The sequence below is a fragment of the Saccopteryx leptura genome, chromosome 3 (genome assembly GCF_036850995.1).
Source record: "Saccopteryx leptura isolate mSacLep1 chromosome 3, mSacLep1_pri_phased_curated, whole genome shotgun sequence".
Classification (NCBI taxonomy): Eukaryota; Metazoa; Chordata; class Mammalia; order Chiroptera; family Emballonuridae; genus Saccopteryx; species Saccopteryx leptura.
Genome location: NC_089505.1, coordinates 354,529,274 through 354,549,732, shown reverse-complemented (window position 1 = coordinate 354,549,732; position 20,459 = coordinate 354,529,274). Strand labels below are relative to the sequence as shown.

The 20,459-nt window shown below is 42.6% G+C and overlaps 1 protein-coding gene across 5 annotated transcripts in view; it reads left to right on the top strand.

The window, feature by feature from the left end:
* Positions 1-20,459, top strand: part of SAMD12 (sterile alpha motif domain containing 12) — a 406,813-nt gene that overhangs the window by 75,677 nt on the left and 310,677 nt on the right. The gene's annotated exons all lie outside the window — the stretch shown is intronic.

Genomic DNA, 20,459 nt, shown 5'->3' with positions numbered 1-20,459 from the left:
AGTTTTGAGACCCCTGTTCTAGAGGATATGTGAGTTCACTGTTTGACCTTTCTTCAAATCACGTGGTCAAGAGCCTGGCTCTGTGGCTTACTAGTGATGCCTCCTGATGCTAATTTCTTGACTTCTCTCTGCCTCAGTGTCTTTCTCTGTCCAGTAGGGAATAATCATAGTGTCTGCTTCACTGGGTGCTGGGTGCTGTTAGGCTCGCTGGAGTGCCTATATACGAAGTGTTTAAAACAGCTCCTGGCATATATAGTAAGCACAGTATAAGTTTGCTACCGTGGTTATTCTTAATATCACTATCTTCAGAAAACATTTTGGCAAGATGGATAAAAGAATATCTTCTTTTTCTCTTTTTTATTTTAGCTGAGATTTCATACTGGCTGCCTGCTTCCATGTTGGGTCTACCAACATGTTTTGTTTGCCCAACACAAACTTAAAAGTTTAAATTATTCTTCAGCGCTGGGAAAAGCCCTGAAATTCCTCATTTTAAAAGCTCCAGATTTCCCATTTCTCTTAAAAAAAAAATTAAAAACCTGGAAATGATAAGCCTGGATTTGTACCAGCTGGAGTTTGTAAGTAACTGCCCCTCTTCGATGAGCCATCTTTTCAGAGTGGGTCTGACCTGGCTGAGTGGTGCTCTGACCCTGGTCTGTCGGCAGTGGGCTGCGTGGCCTGGGTGTCCACGACCCTGTCATAGCATGAGCGGGATAGTTGACCCTCTTTTATTTCCTGGCGGTGGCTCTCCTCTCTTTAACAATGCACACATCATTTTACATTCTAAGTGTCTATTGACCCTTCTCCGGTGATGCTATATTGAGCCAGAAGCTGGCTCTCCCACATGGCCTCGGATGCAAATTCTAATATCCATTTGGAAGGAAGTCGACGGAGGTCCGAGAAGCTGAAATCAAAAGAAAATGAAACCTAAATGTTAAAAATGCAGCCATGCCAACAGATGGGAACAAGAACCCTTCATGGACCCTGGGCCAGCTTGTGCCAAGAACCCGCCGTAGGGAAGGCTAAATCCTGCTTGGGAACGGCGAGGGCACCGATGGGGCAGGTTTAAAAACGGCTCAAGCCGCTACTGGGGAGGTAGCGTGGTTTCATCTGAACTTGATGCTCAGGGCAGTGGAAAACCAGTAGAAGGCTTTAGGTAGGGAAGGGACTTCCTCGGAGAGTGGATTAGAAGCTAGCAAGAGTAGAAACAGGAAACTAGGAAGCGACTTGGAGTTTATGGAGGAGTTGAGAGGTCATGGTAGCTTGGGCCAGCCAGCGCGGCATTAGTAGAAAGGAGGAGAGGTGGCCATAGCTGAAGTTTATTTTGAAGATAAAACTGGTTAAGACATGATTAGGTGTCATCCATGGGGCAAAGGGAAGAATCAAGGTATGACCGCCGAGTTTCTGGGTCAAGCAGTGAACTGCATATTGGGGTTCTTTGGTGAAATGGGAAAACTGGCAAGGGCAGGCTGTTAACAGGGGATGCTTTCGGGTAAAATCAGAAGTTTCACGTTAATTTTACTGTTTTTGTGTTCCATCTAGCAGAAGATGTCAAGTAGACCGTGCACCCTGTGAATCTAGGTTTGGGGGGGGGGGGTCGTCTCAGCTACAGATACAGATTCAAGGTCACACCTGTCACACCGGTGTGTGTGTGAGAAAGAGAGGGCCGAGGTGTGTTTTCCATTGGCTCTTCCCCCGGGAGAGGGCGCCCCTCTGGCTTCCCTGCTTCTGCTGCTGCTGTTTCTCTGATCCACGTCACCCTTACGCTGTCCTCTTCGGGCTTGGAGAAGCCTGAGGGGTAGACTTCATTTTGGTGGGTATGGACACAGCATGAAAAGCACTTAAAAATAGCTCCTCTGGCTTTTTTTTTTTTTTCTTTCTTTTCAGCCTAATTTTTGACATCCACTCCCCCAACCATGCTCGCCTACGGTTAACTGTGTTGCCATCTAGTGAAAGGAGGCCAGTTCATTTCACGGACAGTCGGGAAAGGAGAAGAGTAGTGTTGTTGGGATGAACAGCTGATCCCGTTTTTAGAATTTCAGGCTTATTAACGTTTTGTAGGAATGTGAGGGTGGATTCGCTCCTTACCGGTGCTGCCATGGTAGAAGTCACTGGACACGCTGCTGGGGCAGCTAAAGCCTGGAGCGGACCCCGCCCCCCTTCTCTCTGTTTGGGGAGCGTGGCAGCTACACGTTCAGATGGCTGTGCACGAATTTAAAGGGACTTTGATCACCAAGTCACCACATGGAGGACAGCTACCCAGGAGGTGACCAAGCATAGACTTTGTATAAGTAAGAAGTAAACTTTTAACATTTTTTACTAATTTGGATTTTCTGTTTTTAAGATTTTGGGGGATGTATGTTCCTGCAACACAAGCCTAGCCCAACCAGATTAATTCAGGCGGCATCTGGAAATGATCCAGTCATGCTCTCTCAAAACAAGCTGCTCCCAGGCAGGCATCTTGCTGAACCTCTGGCCATGTGCAACCCCCTGCAAAAAAAAAAAATGGGGTGCTGAACGATTACTCTAAAGTCCGTATGGATTGAGGCTTTCTCTCTAACAGATGTAGACTGCCAGAGCTCCCGCTTCTCTGCTCTACTGAACTGCCGAACTAAAATCGCTATTTGAAGTTTGTAAAGTGTTCTCCTGGGTCTTTGATTGTTACCAGAGTCAGGACATTTTGGGGCATGCCTCTCCCTGGTGCCTGTTTTGTGTTTGTACGCAGCCGACAGCAATGAGCTGCTGTCTCCATCTCACACGTCACATGACTTCCTTTTATGCAACTCGTGCTTTTTTCTAGAATGTATCAATAAGTGCTCAGCCCCGGTCACTGGTCTAAATTGTTGGGCTTACCATTTGCAGGTGAATGTTGTTTTTCCAGCGTCGTTTCTGCGTGTGTGTGGTTTAATCCACTTAAGCAATGATTTTCTTTGGTAGAGGCTGACCTATTTTCCCCCACAAATGCAGATCCAGGCCACCCATCTTACCATTTTCACATTGACTTTCTGAGATACAAGTGCTTCTCCTTGAATGACCCTTACCCCCCCCCCTCCACTTGGGTTTCACTGGCTAATATTTATCGGCAACATCTGGGCTTCAGCACAATAAATTATTCACAGCAGTGCTTATTACTGCGGGTCATGGACGTTTCTAGCCAGCTCCGCCATCTTGTTGAGCAGGGGTCCCCAAACTTTTTACACAGGGGGCCAGTTCACTGTCCCTCAGACCGTTGGAGGGCCAGACTATAAAAAAAACTATGAACAAATTCCTATGCACACTGCACATATCTTATTTTAAAGTAAAAAAACAAAACAGGAACAAATACAATATTTAAAATAAAGAACAAGTAAATTTAAATCAACAAACTGACCAATATTTCAATGGGAACTATGCTCCTCTCACTGACCACCAATGAAAGAGGTGCCCTTCCAGAAGTGCGGTGGGGGCCGGATAAATGGCCTCAGGGGGCCGCATGTGGCCTGCAGGCCGTAGTTTGGGGACCCCTGTTGTTGAGGGTGGCCCCGCGAAGCCCTGAGATTTGCAGCGATTTCTCAAGAAGCAGAAGGCTTGTGTGCCTGGATGAAAACCCACAGAGAACATAAGGGGAAGAAGAAACGATTATAGTTGGAACGGCTATTAGCAGTCATCTATCCCAACCTTCTCATTTTACTAGTGAGGAAATGCACGGGCAAAGATGTGAAATGACTTGCAGAATCCTGTAAGAAATAAGTGACAGAGAGGCAAGTAGGCCCCTGATTCCGCTCTCAGTCTGTTACTCCATCCTGGCTTTTCTTTCTTGGGACTTGATTCAATTCTTAATCCAGGATGTTTAGGGGGGAGGGAGCTTTCTTTGTTCATAGATCATTTCTTAAATTTTCTTTTAGGGCAGAATATGAGGACATTCAGGTTGTGCTTTGTTGGTTGTTTTCTGCACTTGAAGGGTTGTTCTGCCTTCCCCCTGGAGAAGTGCTCTTTGGAGCCATTGCTCGGTTAGGGCAGGGCAGGCAGGTGGCTTGAGCTCTGTGCTCCGGGCATGCACAGTGATTGTCACTGAAAGAAACAGAATGGGGCCGGTCATTCCAGCTGCTGTACCAAGGGACTCCCAGGCTCATGCATATAGTTCCACCCACTCCTTTAAAAATGTTTATGCAATATTTGATACATACACAATAGCGCATAAAATATGTACGTATGACTAGTAGTAAAATTAACACAGGTGAAGCCACCACCAAACTTAAAACAGTCTGCTCGCTTTTAAACTCCTTTTGTCTTCTCTGGAAGGGGCTCCCTTAGCTGTAGCCTTTTTATTTTTATTTTTTTGTATTTTCTCTTCCAATAAGATGTTGCTAAACATATACAAGTGTGCCCTCTGTTTAAGGCAACCACAGTGGAAACAATATTTTTTTTATTTTTAAGCTGTGTTCCTCAAATAGAGTGATTTTCACAACTGTCATCGGCCCTTTCGGGGTCTTTGTCCCCACTGCCCTCCTTGGCGGCGTGTCCGGAGGCCACCTTCATTTTCAGTGGCCTGCTGGACCTCTCCATTGAAACTCACAGCAGTTCTGTCTGAGGCCACATCGAAAGGAACAGGAAGACATCTCTCACCTTTGACCACTAATTTGGAAAAATCTTTTAGTCCTAAGCGAACATCTCCGAGAATAAGGTATCTACTCCCTGCGCTTCTAGTGTGATCCCGACACTTGAGCTTGACTCTGCTGCAGGTTGAACTGCAGCTGCACCACCCAAAAATGTCTCTCAAGTCAGCGGTGAGAGGGAGTTTTCCACCTTCCTGCCACGTCCTCGGCGCTCATTCTCGTCTCTGCTCCGCGTGCTTTGCGTTGTTGACCCATTCCTGTTTTATTTGTTTGTGTTTGGGTGTGCACTCATCGCTTGGTCTATAAAAGCTGCCACCTGGTTTGTGTGCCTTGCTCTCTTTTCCACATTTTCGTAACAGCCTCTTTTTGTTTTTCTTCAGTCCTGAAGTGCAGTGGTTTTCGAATGTGTGGCCAGCCCTCTCCTGGCCCTTCTCACCATCCCCCTCCCCGGCAGTGTCTGTGCAGACCACGGCCAGATCTTTATGCCGGGGCTACCTTCGTTTTCCAGTGCTGGTGGACAGTTCGCCTTGGACCTATTGCACCGTGTCAGAGGCCACATCAAAAGGAGCATAACCAAGGAATGGCTACCTCCCTGCTGTAGCAGCTGCTAAACCTTCCGCACAGAAATCAAGGCGGAATCTAGTGTCCACTGTATTAGGTGGCGGTCAAGTCCAAGGCTCACCTAGCTTGTCATTTTTTTTTCTTTTCTTTACTTTTCTTTTTTCTGTATTTTTCCCAAGTTAGAAGCAGGGAGGCAGTCAGACAGACTCCCGATACGCCCGACCAGGATCTACCCGGCATGCCCACCAGTGGGCGATGTTCTGCCCATCTAGGGCATTGCTCTGCTGCCACCTGAGCCATTCTAGTGCCTGAGGTGGAGGCCATGGAGCTGTCCTCAGCACCCGGGCCAACTCTGCTCCAATGGAGCCTTGGCTGTGGGAGAGGAAGAGAGAGACAGAGAGGAAGGAGAGGGGGAGGGGTAGAGAAGCAGATGGGCGCTTCTCCTGTGTGCTCTGACCTGGAATTGAACCTGCTAGCTTGTCATTTTCAAGGAAGATATTTCTACAATTCTGCCCACCTCCCTGATTTGATTAACGTTTACTTTCTAAGTAATTTTCTTTTATACACGCTTATAAGTATCAATTTCTACATTTGTAGATCGAGTGGGAACTTATTCTTAATATCTTATAGCTTCCTGAACAAAATTTATTAATTGGATAATCCCATGAGCCGTAAACTTTAATACACTAATTTCTTTTTTGTCAAGTCAGGTTGAGAGATGTAATTTAACATTTGGCTTCTTTTATTGACAAAGCCAGTTTTAAGATAATGATTATAACCCCTGAGTAAAAGTTTGGGAGATTTATAAATGGTTTTAATTCCTATTTTAAGTTAACCCTACAGAGGAACAATACAGGTATAACTTCAAACACAGAAATTCACTTTTCTTAAAAATGTGTTCTAACCAAATAGATAAATAAAAGGATTTATTTGCTATGCCTTATCAAAAGTTTTATTTTTCTTAATATTGGGCCTCAGCTCTCTCTCTTCATTATTTCATTAAATGTGGTTTTATAATTTCACTTTTACTATAGTTTCTCCTGTTCTTGTTTTTGTTCCTGGGGCAGATGCAGGTTTTATGGGATCTGACCCTTATATAGTTTTGAAACTTGCTACAATATTTTCAGTACAAAAATTAGTATAGTATGAATACTTTTTAGAATAAGAAATCACAAACTTTAAAAATCTTAAAAAGCTGACAAGTGTCACAAAATCAGAAAAATAAATTTTTGTTAACTGGGTGACGTCCCTCTATAATGCTCTTTTCCCTTTATACTTTGATTTCTTGCTCATTGGTTGCTTCTCCCTAAAACAAAGATTTTGTGATATTTTTAAAGCAGTATTAAAAAGATAATTCAATTTTCTTTTATACAGTTGACCAGAATTTCTTGATATTGTTGATATTAGGATTCATGTCATGTGACCTCTTATACAAATATAATTACTGATTGTAGTAATGCTATAGTTTTGATCCCTAAAACAAGAGTTATGATAAGTTCTGTTTCCTATGATTCCTATAAAAAGAAAAATATAAGATGTGTTTATAATTGTATATGCCATATTGTCAAGTCTGGTCCATAGTTCTCATTTGACATGGTGTCTATGAGAACTAGAGTCTCAACTTTTCCATCTCTAATTAATGGAAGAATTTTCCAAAGACTGGCTCCCTGCTTCATTCCATTTCAAATCTTGCTTCTTTTACCACATGTGTATTTCTGGTGCCAAATGCTGTTGTCTCATGACTCTGAAAGAGTCCATGCAGCTGGGAGGATTGTAGAAAGAGTCTTGGAAGTCACTCCAGTACTGAGACATTTAGGGATAACGACACCTAGAAGTAAGCTTACCATATCATGTGTATAGACTTCATAAATACATCTTATGAAACCCAAACAAAGTATGATGCCACCTCAACCCCTCTTTACCCAGATTCCCACAACGTCTGTTGGATGTGCCAACACTGTCCAAAATGAGGGGGGTGTGGCAGGGGGCAGAGAGTACAAAGAGACCATTATCTTAATTGACTGTGGATGAAATACTTCACCTTTGTGAATTTCACCAATTTTAACAGAATATATGATCATGTGATTACATTGGGATGACCCTTCCCTAGTCCTGAGCAGGTGAGGGGTCCTTAAGCATCCCCAGCTTGAGTTACAGCATATTTGCCCTTACTTAGCTTTAAATGGATACAATTTCTAAATAGCATCAGCTTCCTGAACCTTAGCTACTTTAATTCACAGTTTATGACATATTAGTTTGTACTATCACTTTTTTGAGGTTTTACTAAATTTGTGTTTTAAAATAAAAAATGTACTGTCAATTGGAGTTACTCCTCTCAACAAAGAGCACATAATCAATTTAAAATTAAATTTATATTTTAAAAAAACGCACTTGGTTTACAGGTATGAATTAATATTAAAAGGCATAGTTTTGTGTTATCATTCAGTAAGTACACCACACTAGACTTGCTAATGCATGTTACTTCTGCACAAAGAAGGTGCAGGAGAGAATTATTAATTACAGCAAACACTTGTCTAGAAGTTATTGTGTGACAGATGCTGTTCCAAGTGCATTTCGTATGTCACCACTTCTAGTTCTGGTAGATAAACTGAAAGCCCTCCCATTACAAACCTCAATAAATGCTATATGAAAAGTAATAGAAATTCTAATTAATGCATGGCAGGGCTTGTAAGGGAATAAAGGAAATCAGTAGATACTAGAAACACGAAGGGGACTGAATACGAGGAGGTGAGGGTGTAGGGAGGGAACTGTGATGCCCTGGCAGAAGGTTGGCACTTGGATTTTCATTCTCCTGTGGAGGTAGAAGTGGAAGAGTCAGAACTCCTTCCCTTGCATAAATAAGACCTCTCAAGAGGCTGTATTCTCTGGGAAAGAGTGGGTTAAAGAATCCTCCATTAGTACAGGAAAGCAAAAGGAAATTTCTCTGTCTTAATTTGGGTTCTGGGTGGAGGGAATAAAGATCTCTCTAGAAAAACTTGAGTTCATGTACCTAACTTCCTGTGAGTTTCAAATTTATAATTCCCATGTGTTCTAGGAGCCACAAGCTGAGAAATTAATTCCCAAATTAGTTTTGTGCTGGTAATAGCTTTGGGACAAGTCCAAGAACCAACATCTACTCCGGAGGGAGTCTTTTGAAGAAACTAGAGAATCAATAAAAACTCTCCTTTCTTCTTCTGAATCGGGGACCCAGCTGAATTATAGATCCAGGCCACTGTCAACTAAGATCTCACCTCTCCTCCTGACAACTCTGGTTGGACAGTGCAGCACAAGCTTGCTAGTACTTTACCATCGGACATGATTGACTTCTTTATTGAGTCTTAGTTCAGCTTCATAGTTGCTGATCACCCACATGGGCGGAACATTTACAGCCATCCCCCAAAGATTGTATATGGTATAGCAGTCGCCCTGTCACTATGTCCTGAATAGAAGGAACAATTCACTAGTGAGGTGCAACAATTCTAAAGTGGCATACATCTCATAAAATAGCCTCAAAAGGCATAAATGAACTGAATGGAGAAATTGACAAAGTCACACATATAGAAGAAAGTTTTAAGTTCTTTTCCTTAGTAATTGAGACCCTAAGGGGACCAGTATTAGAAAGGATGTAGAAAATAGCAGCAACATAGTAAAGAATCTTGATGCAGTAGACAGAGTTAGAAGCTTGGACTAACAAAGGATACACATGACAGCTGTGAGAGGGCATGGGGGATGGGAACTGGGTGAAAAAGGTGACGGGATCAAGCAAAGGAAAAAATAACTTGTAGACAGAGACAACAGTGTAGGATTGCAGGAGGAAAGGGGGATGGAGGAGGTAGAGGAGTGCTAGGTGCTGATGGAGGGACACTTGACTTGGGGCAGTGAACGCACAATGCAGTATACAGATGATGTGTTGTAGAATTGTGCACCTAAAACCTGTATAACTTTATTAATCAATGCCACCTCAATAAAGTCAATAAAATTTTTTTAAAAGAATGCACATTCTATATATACATACAAGGTAGTAAGCAGCAAGTGGCAAAATTAAAGATGCACATGCTATAAACTAGAGCAGGGGTCCCCAAACTTTTTTACACAGGGGCCAGTTCACTGTCCCTCAGACTGTTGGAGGGCCGGACTATAAAAATAACTATGAACAAATCCCTATGCACACTGCACATATCTTATTTTAAAGTAAAAAAACAAAACGGGAACAAATACAATATTTAAAATGAAGAACAAGTAAATTTAAATCAACAAACTGACCAGTATTTCAATGGGAACTCTGGGTCTGCTTTTGGCTAATGAGATGGTCAATGTCCGGTTCCATATTTGTCACTGCTAGTTGTAACAAGTGATATGACGTGCTTCCGGAGCCATGACGCATGCATCCGCATCACCGGAAGTAGTACTATATGTGAGAGACGCCGTGCTTTACGGTGCTGCCGCATACAGTGCTCCAGGAGCACAGAATGCAGATGCTGCTCTCACTGACCATCAATGAAAGAGGCTTCTGGAAGTGCAGCGGGGGCTGGATAAATAGCCTCAGGTGGCCGCATGTGGCCCATGGGCCATAGTTTGGGGACCCCTGAACTAGAGGTTGAATCTTGCATCCTTGTATAGAGAAGCGCTCTGATTTGTGAGTAATTACAGGATTGTTCATAATACAAAAAATAAAAAACAACCTAACTATCCATTGGTGGAAGACGAGATAAATGAAATAGTCTTTTATTCCTACAAGGACTGCTAAGCATTAGCTAAAATGATTAGACTAGAGTTCTCTGACTCAACATGGGTTGGGCTCATAAAGATGAATGGCAGTCAACTTGTAGAATAATATATGCAGCATGATGGCATTTTTGTTAAATATAAAAAATATTGTTTATGGGTACAAATATAAATAGAAGTATAAAAATATAGTGGAGTTCATAAACAATAGTATTAAGATATTCTAGAGGTGGGGTATACTTGTAGGAAGCAAGAGAAAACAGGTTTTATAAAGGGGTTTTGTATCTATCATTTTTCTGTTTTCAAGAGATCTGAAGACTAATTAGATAATTTCAAGATTTCACAAACCAGTGAAACCACAGAGACATCTGTACATACCAGCTATGCAAAAAAAGTCTATATACCACTAACACCTAGGTTATGTGTCAAGATAACTCTATAGTTTTTTATCATAATGAGTCGTTGGACTCTTGTCCTCTTTTTCGCCTACTGTAGTATGCTTATCTGTCAAGACTCATTTCAGATCCTCTCATCGTCTCTCAAAGCTGCTCTGATCAACTCCAACCCCAATCAATATAAACCTTCCTCTGTGTTCCCTCTGTGTTTTGCTGTTTCCTTATTATGTCACTTATGTCATAATTCTCACAGTTACCAGGTCTTTTCCTGTCACTAGATAGCGAGTTTCTTGACGATGAACTCTTATGTCTTCACCATCACTAGCTGTTAGCACTTTTATAGTTATTAGATTCTGAAAACATGACCAAATTATTGACAGTTGCAATGCAAATAATCTTAGAGTCCAAAAATTATTCTTTTATGATAGCTAAAGTGAGTCATACATACATGACCTTCACCAGTTGACAAAGGTAGGTCATTGTGGTATCTAGATTATGACTCATGAATGATACTTACTAGGGACACTTGATCATTCCTGCCACCTGCATCCTGAAGAATGCCACAGAGCATTCTGAAAATCCCTTTTCCTTCTCACAGCCCCATCAGCAATTCTAGAAGACCATGCTTGGGGCTGTGAAGGTGCTGTTTTCAGCTCTAGAACCTGAAGGGATGAATTTGGGTCTTGGAGAATATTAAAAATTCATACTGTAAAAGGAATTGCTTTCCAGTTAAATCTTTAACATTTTTCCCATCAGGTGATTTGTAGGTAGGTTTTTCTTCGCCATTTTAAAGAAGACAGATGAGGCCCAAGAATTGCAAGTCTCGATGTTTCTACCTTTTTTTCTCAGTGCTCTGTCCATGATGCTCTTACCCTAACATTTTCTAGTTCTCCATCCTCAGAATGTGATTCCTTCTTTTCTTTGTTCTAAGCCAGTTTAGTAGAAAGAACATCCCTTAATGATTGGAGAACACACTGGAAATTACCAAATACCAGCGATTGGTAATTGTGCCCCTCCCCCCAAAAAAAATCATTTAAAAATTACTTTGCTAAGTAGTGAGTTGACACAGTGTTCCCGCGCCAGTTGTACCCATCACCGACTTTATTTTGCAATGAGAAAGGGCCTTTATTAGTTGGGCTATCTATAGAATAATAAACAGTTTTTTTATGGTTTGTTTCTTTGCTCAGCAAATGTAATGATAAACCCGTAGCAGAGCCAGGAGCCGGTCTGCTCTCCGTCGGCAGTATATGTCCTTTAGTGGAAACGGGGAATTTACAACCTGCCGATGTGCTGAGCAGAAGAGAGCTCATTTAAATTTTATGATATTAATAATTTTGAATATTGATTTGGCTGTCAACAGGGGCCATAGAATTCGTTCACTTATTTGATTCATTAACAGAAGTTTTATGTCTCGTGCCCTTGTGATAGTGCGGAGGAAGACAAGCTCGATGTCATATGTGGGTGATGCGCTGGGACGCCTCCGAAGAAACCCAGCCGGCGTCCTCGGGGTAGGGGTATGCAGAGGAGGGATACTGCTGCGCTAGGGAAATGAAGTCAGTGTATTGTTTTCCTGGCACCCGCTCAAAAGGAGAGAAAGATACCGTAAACAAACTGTGAAACTGGAGGAAGAATGTCTCAGTTGTTTTGTTTGTGATTTAAACAAAACAAAGAATGGAAATCAAGTGGAAAAATAAACAACACCAGGAAAGGGATTCTCCGGGACAGGCCCTGAGAAAGTTGTGATGGGAACTCATTTAGAATTCATTGATTTGTGGAGCAACTCTGTGTGTTGCTTCTTTTGTTTTATTCTCACATTTTCTGTGTTAACAAACAACAGATGAATGCTAGCTTTTTTTTGTTGCTGTTGAATTATGGTTTATTTATTTTGCCCCAAATCTCTGATTGGTCATCTTTAGGTATGACCTCCCCACCCCCCACCCCACCCCACCCCCAAAAAAACAAATGCACGAACATGTGTTAGTCAATGTTGTCTAGAGAAACAGAACCAGTAAGATATATAGATACAGATGTTTCTTGGAGGCAGGCACATTAGAAATCCACAGGGCAGAAGGTAGGCAGCGGGCTAGAAACCCAAGCAGGGTTTATATGTTGCAGTTTTGAGGCAAAATTCCTCCTTTGGAAAATCTCAATCTTTGCTCTTGAGACGTTCAATGCATTGGATGAAGCCCACTTATACTATGGAGACTGTATTAAGGTTTTCCAAAGAAACAGAACAGAGTATGCCTGTTTGATTTATTACGAGGAATTGGCTTATACCAGGGGTCCCCAAACTACGGCCCCCTGAGGCCATTTATCCGGCCCCCACCACACTTCCAGAAGGGGCACCTCTTTCATTTGTGGTCAGTGAGAGGAGCATAATTCCCATTGAAATACTGGTCAGTTTGTTGATTTAAATTTACTTGTTCTTTATTTTAAATATTGTACTTGTTCCTATTTTGTTTTTTTACTTTAAAATAAGATATGTGCAGTGTTCATAGGGATTTGTTCATAGTTTTTTTATAGTCTGGCCCTCCAACGGTCTGAGGGACAGTGAACTGACCCCCTGTGTAAAAAGTTTGGGGACCCCTGCTGTACAGAGTTACGGGGGCTGAGAAATCCTAAAATCTGCAGTCAGCCATCTGGAGTCCATGAGGGCCGATGGTCCAGCTCCCATCCACAATCCGGCAGGCTCCACAATCCTGGAAGGGCTGGGGTTTTGGTCTGAATCCAAAGGCAGGGGAAGATGGATGGCCCAGTTTATAGCAGTCAGATGGAAAAGGTTTCCTCTTACTGGCCTTACAGAGGGCCAGATTTTTTTATTCTATTCAGAACTTCAGCTGATTGAATGAGTCCCACCCACATGAGGCAGGGCAGTGTGCTTTTACTCAGCCTACTGATTCAAATGTTAATCTCATTGAAAGGTACCTTTACAGATACACACCCAGAATAATGTGTAACCAGCTATCTGGGCGCCTGTCATCCAGTCAATGCTACAGAAAGTTAATCATCACAAAGGGTAATCTGCTCTAGTTAAAGTCAACTGACTGAATAGTACAGAAACACTTTCCCAGTAGCTTGAGGTACTAACTACTATTGGACCAAACCACTGGGTTCCGTAGCCTCCTCAGGTTGAAACAGAAAATTTACCATTACGTAGGGCGTATTTGTTTTCTCTTTACAAAGTACAGTGGGTGACCACATTATAAGTTAACTTAGGAAGGAGAAAAAAGTAGTATGTCCTTTGCACCCTTGCTTTATTTTCTAGTCAGTCTTTTTTAATAGAAGGCTATTTTTAAAAAGTATATTGAAAAAAATTTTTCAATAACGTTTTAGATGTCACGTTTGAAAGCTTTTATTTGTTTCTCATATTTGTCCCAATTGTCAAAACATTCAACGATGGAGCTGGTGCCCTGAGTGTTGTCCCGTCTCTGCCACGGAGGGATTTCATCAGTTGACAACGAAATAGAATTCTCCGGGACCTCACTGGGCTGAGCTGTATGAATACTTGGGGCTTGGCAATGCCAACGACCTTTTCAGCTTGAATTTTTATTAATCCAGGATTTCTTAAGCTGAGGTACAGGAACCCGTCTATCATGCTATGCCGGAGGATTGGGGGTGCTGTGTACATAAACACAGTTGAGTTTAATCATTTAATACCTTCTTGCATAGTTGAGAATATATATATATATATAATATATATATATGTGTGTGTGTGTGTGTGTGTGTGTGTGTGTGTATATATATATATAATTAGCACACAAAATCATGGCTTCCCGGTTACTGTGGCTTAGGGCAAAGTGACAACTAACAAAAAGAATCATTTTAAAGAAAAATAGCAAGCAAACACATGTTAGGCTGATCTGGCAAAACATAGAGTGAACGACTCTCGGGGCCCATGTGCTACGAATCTCTGAATCGGGCCTGATGTGCTCTTGTGCCGCAGTTTCAGAGACCCATAAAGACCCATAAAGACAGCTCCCTTAGCGGGGAGCAGGGCAGTGCTGTTCATTTCACATTTTGCTCAACCTGCGTTGAGCACACCCTGCTGGTACTGTGCCCGGTTCAAGGATCCTGGGGTGAAGGGCATGGGACTTTGGTCCTGGGTAGTTTCCAGTCCAGTGGGGCATCAGAAGTAGAAATGATTAATCACAATCCAGTGTCTCATCTGCAGCAACAGAAGAAAGTAGTAGGGACCAGGCTTGGGTGACACAGAGAAGAGACACTCACTCTGTCTTGGGGACACTGGGAGAAGCCTCACTGAGGTCACTGTTGAGCCAGCTGGCAGGTCGGGGGTGGGCGTGCCAGGTGCAGGGAGGAGGATGCCCACAGACTTTCCGCAGACTTTCGGGTGTTTCTGATGTGTGTGAATCAAGAGTCTGCTGAACGTCTCCGTCTGCCGAGGAAGTGCCGACATACGTAGAAGACGGTCTTTTCAGCTCTCTCCCCAGTGCCACGTGGGCAGGCGTGAGCTAGTCTTTCCATACTCATGGATTAGAGCCGGAATTCTTGCCATTTCTGTGCCAGCCTGTTACCTGGCTCGGGACTGCTATCTCTTTACTGCTGAATGAGTCTCAAGCCAAAGTCTGTGTATCCTATCAACATTCTTTTTCAGCATCGCTGTGGTCATCTGAAAAAGGGAAAGAAAAGAAAAAGGACTTGCAGTGATCTTGGGTGAGGAAAATTTTGTATCCTAATGAAATGCCTGAGTTCAGTTTTGTGTTTGCCGGGAGCCTACTGCAAAGCAAACCAGTGCAGCCTTCTGTTCTCTCCGGGGCCAGGAGCTGGCCGGCCCGGTTCCCACTGAGTCTGTCACTGCATTCCTCCTGTCCCACCTGGTGCTGCGGAACTGCCAGGCTGACGTCATCGCCTTGGCTGCTCAAGCCGCTCCCCAGTGTGTTACCAGCTGAGCTTCCTAAGTGGAAGGGGCTGGGGGTACAGAGGGGCTTGCCAGTTAGTTCAACATTTCACTTGCCGTCTTTAAAACAGTCCTCTGTAGAAATAAGAGCAATTGCACGTTCAAATGTGCAGTATTTTGCAGGGCTGATTTATTGCTCCATTGCCATCAGCCATGCCAGCAGATATGATCACCTGTTCCCTTAACCGTGCCCTGATTCAAGCTTGCTTTCCCGCCCAATGTGCCTCATCTGGACACCTTGCTAGCTAGTGGGAATCAAACAGACAGTGGGTGTGGGCTGTCGGAAAGAATTGTTTGATAGGACGTTATTCTGGTTAAGAGCAGGAGAGTGCATAGCTCTTCTTTCCCTGTTGGGCTGGAATTTACAGAATCCTTCCCCCCTACCCCTTGCTTTGGGAGCTGAAAGCTGCTCAGCATAGTTCAAGTCTCATCTGCAACGCTCCGTAGTCCGGGATCCCTCCTGACCACCTGAGGCGCAGGTGAGCCCGTGTTCCGTGCTCCAGCAGCACCCTCATCACGGCTGCTCCTCTCATCACACTTGGTAGCAGTTACTTCTCAGCCCCCGTGCTGCACGGCCAACCGTGTGGTGGCAAGAGCGATAGCATTTGTCAAGAGCTTACTTAGGCCGAGCCTGGTTCTGAACGTTCTCCGTGTATTGCATGCAGAGCTGTCCAGCAGAGCTTGAGCTCCAGCCCTGGACCTCGACTGCTCACGTCAGCTCTGTGGGGTGAATAAAAGCAGAACCCCGGCTGAGTTCAGAAATGGTGCCACAAAGCACCACCTGGCTTTAGAGTTAGGAGCCCTCTTCACCTGGTCCCCTCCTTGCTGTTTAACTCAGGGAACTTAATCTCAGTTTCCAGTCATGTAACCACGGATGAACCTTGACCACAGTGGGTGCTTAACATTGGTTAACCATATTTCGTCAATTCTCAGATGCGTGTTTTGTAAACCTCTTAACATTTCTGAAATTGAGAGGCATCTTACAATGGCCTGTGTATCGTGGTTTAGTTGGCAGCGTGTTTCTGTCCTTAGTGTATATATCATATATACACTATACTATATATGATATACACACACACACACGTATGTAGGCACTCTCTCTCCATCCTCTATAAAGGACAGGGGTCTAGGAACCATCACATAACCGAGTTCAGGCTATGTACAGTACTTATTTGGTATTGAGATGGATCAGTGATAGAGATACAAGATTTGAAGTTGCACATGTGAACATTCAGTTGGAGTCATGAGTGTAGAAGGTGAGCTTAGGACTAAACGCATAGATACTGGGGAATGGGCAAAATGAAGGCGGGAGGAAGCAGCAAATCCACAAGGTTCTAGACATGGGACAGACCGTTCATGGGTCTGTCATTTTAGCTTTTTCTGAGGGGGAGGGGCTAGGACTACAGGATAGCCCATTTTTCTTCAGTCTTAGACTATTTAATTATTTTCTTTCTTTTTTTTCTTTCCCTCCTTTCACCTGCCCTCCCAGTTAAAAAATAATAATGTCTTACATTTTATTTATTTCCAGCTTCACTGACACATAATTGACATATAACATTGTCAGTTTAAGATGTACAATGTGATGGTTTGATGTATGTATATATTATGAAATAATTACCACACTCAAGTTAGTTAACACATTCATCAGCTCACATAGTTAGCTACACTGTGTGTGTGAATGGTGAGAACATGTACGATCTGTTGTTCTCTTAGCAACTTTCAATTTTGTCACACAGTATTTTCCCCCAGCTTAATTGAGATATAAGTGACGTATAATATTTTATACCTTTAAGTTGTACAGAGTGTTGATTTAATATATTTATACATTGCAAAATGATTATCACCTTAGGGTTAGCTAACACCTTAGTCACAGCACATGATGAGCATATCTTTATTGTGGTGAGAGCACTTAAAATTCACTCTGTGGCAACAGGCAAGTGTACAATACAGAGTCGTCAGCTATGGTTGCCATGCTGTGTGATAGATCCCAGAACTTACTGCTCTTCACACTGTAGTCACCACGCTTCACCTTAGAGCACCTTCTCTCCTTATTCTGCTATTTCTCTTTTCTCCTCCTGCCCCCTTGTTCCCTCCCTCACTTCTTCCCTTCCTTTTTTTTTTCTTCCTTTTTTTCTGTCATTAGCTTCCTTTTTCCTAACCTGGTACAAAGATGCCCAGGTATTGAAGAGTATAGGCAGAAAGGAAAATGTAAGCAACCTGAAGAAGTCATGGTTCTGTTATATGGATTACTCACAAGAATACTCTGTCCTTCAAGGGCAAAGTATGCCTCATAGTAGAAATAAAAGGCATGCTGTTAAATGGTATTTACAGGCGACCTATCATTAGCCAAATGTATGTAGGCTGGGAAATTAGCCTTCACTTGGATCTGGGTAAGTAACCTCAGAAAAGCGATCATCATAAAATTTGCCTTGTTTTGTTCTCTGATATCTTAATTCTGTAGACCTGAGACAACTCCCTTGTACTCCATAGTGATGCTGGAAGCTGAGGTGACAGTGCCACCTCCTTCTCCAAATGCCCTTAGATGCGGGTTCCCTGAGAAACCAGGCTTTAAAAAGGTGTATCTAAGATTGTCTTCTTTCATTAGTACAGTATTTTCGGTAATAATTTATACTTGTAGTGACTGTTGTTACCTCATGGGTATTTCCTAAAGCATTCAAAAAGTGATTTAATTTTAAAAACAAATGGCATTGAAACAAACCAAGTGTCCGTCAGAGGATGAGTGGATTAAAAAGCTTTGGTACATATATACTATGGAATACTACTCAGCCATAAGAAATGATGACATCGGATCATTTACAACAACATGGATAGACCTTGATAACATTATACGGAGTGAAATAAATAAATCAGAAAAAAACTAAGAACTATATGAATCCATACATAGATGGGACATAAAAAATGAGACTTAGAGACATGGACAAGAATGTGATGGTAACAGGGGTGGGGGGGTGGGGGAGATGGGGCGAGAAAGGAGAGAGAGGGGGTGGGGGGGAGGGGAGGGGCACAAAGAAAACCAGATAGAAGGGGACAGAAGACAATTTGACTTTGGGTGAGGGGTATGCAGTATAATCAAATGTCAAAATAATCTGGAGAAGTTTTCTCAACATATGTACCCTGATTTATCAATGTCACTGCATTAAATTTAATAATAATAAAAAATAATAAAATTAAAAAAACAAATGGCATTGGAAAATTCCTGTAAATAGATATAGTCTGAAAATGAGATGATATTTCCCACTGAAAATGAGATGATATTGTATCTACACCCCTCAAAGAAAGAGAGGAGCTTTTTGATGCAGTATTTTCTTCTCTTGCTATTGCCCAGAAGTATTTAACACTATTCTTCATCCAATCAGGTAGTCTGTTACTCACTAGCTTAGTAGTTCTTCCCTTCATGAATGCAATAAAATAGACCACTCCTTTTCAAAGAACATATGCCTCCCTCTAGCATTGCCTGCTCTTAACATTTTTTTAATTCATCGCCATTAGGCTATGTGGAGCATTCATCTTCAAGAACCAAAATACCCAAAGTCATTATGAGTTAACATGTCAACTTACTGAGTACATTTATGTACTTCAACTTACTGAGTACACTTCCGTGCCTGCAGTTTGTTGCTGAGATAAGTGTATATTTGTGTGTGTTTAGTCACGGGTAAATTATAAAACAACACAGAGGTATTTGACATATGGGGATTTGTCTGTAAGGAATTTCCAGTCTAGTTGCAGGGTGGGGAATAGCTGAGAAGAGCAAACGGTGACCCACAGGCTAACCCCTGCCTTTTCCCACGGCCTGTTTTGTACATAGTGTTTGATCGGAGCACAGCCACACACATTCACTTACATATTGTCTAGGGGAGCTTTCACGCTACAGTGGCAGATTTGAGTAGTTTTGATGGAAGAAATTGTGTGGCCCGCAAACCTGACAATACTTTTCTGGTTCTTTACAGATGAAATTCACTTGACCCCAAGCTTAAGAGCACTGAAAGTCAACCGATGCCCAGAGACTTGCCCGACCGAGTCTCAGGGGCAGGCGTTTATTTTCACATCGGCTACAAATTCATACCCAGCAGTCCTCCTTATTGGTGGTTTTGCTTTTCTGTGGTTTTGGTTAACTTTGGTCAACCATAGTTTCCCCCAAAAAACTATCAAATGGAAAATTCTCGAAATAAACAATTCATACACTTTAAATCGCATGCCGCTGTGAGTGGTGTGATGAAATCTTGCATCATCCCACACGGGATGTGACTCACCCCCTTGTCCAGTCTCCACATGGTATACGCCTCCCCATCCATTAATCACTTACTAACCATGCTGGTTATCAGATGTACTGTCCTGGTATCACAGTGCTTGTGGGTTCAAGTCACCCTTATTTTACTTAACAATGTCCCCTAAACACAAGAGTAGTGATGCTGGTCATTCAGATATGCCAAAAAAAAAAAAAAAAAAAAAAAAAAAGCCATAAAGTGCTACCTTTAAGTGAAAAGGCATGTAGGTATAGAAAAAAAACCCATAGTATTATATATATAGGGTTTGGTGCTCTCTGGGTTTCTGACATCCACTGGGTCTTGGAACATACCCCCATGGATAACGGGGCCATTGCTATAAAACAGGGTACACCTTCCTGGAGGGCAAGCCAGAGGGACTTAGATGGAAATTTCTGCTTTTCTATTTGCTGATTATATGACTGGACAGCAACTGAGAGTTCTAACTCCCTTTTCAGAAACATGGACTTAATAGTTGTCTGCCTCCCTGGATGGTGGGAAATATTTAGTGAGATAACACAGCCATAGCACCTAATATTCCACTCACCACATGGTACTTTTTCTGGTTGGCTTCATTCTCTAAGAATGAGAGCTCCTTGTAGCTCTAGGCATACAGGTCTCTGCTAGTTGAGGTTTGAGAAGACTTGTTGTGTCATTTCAACTTCTGGAAGAAGGTTCCTGCTGGCCCACTCCAGCCTCATGCTCACCCCTCAACCAGTCACTGTTCTACCTCATTATTTGACTTTATCTAACCTTGGCTTGAGATCAGGTTTTCAAGGACCAAGGACTAGAACACACATGGACACTTACTGCATGGCCAGTTGCAAGGGTGCAGGCTTATGGAGCAGCAAACAAGTGCTGATGTAGCCACAGCAGTAGCTTGGTGAGCTCCTATGTTATGTTTAGAATTCAGTGAAAGACACAGTCTCTGTAATTCTTAACTTGCCATCTAACTTGGCAAACAATAGGGATGGTTTCACATAACTAA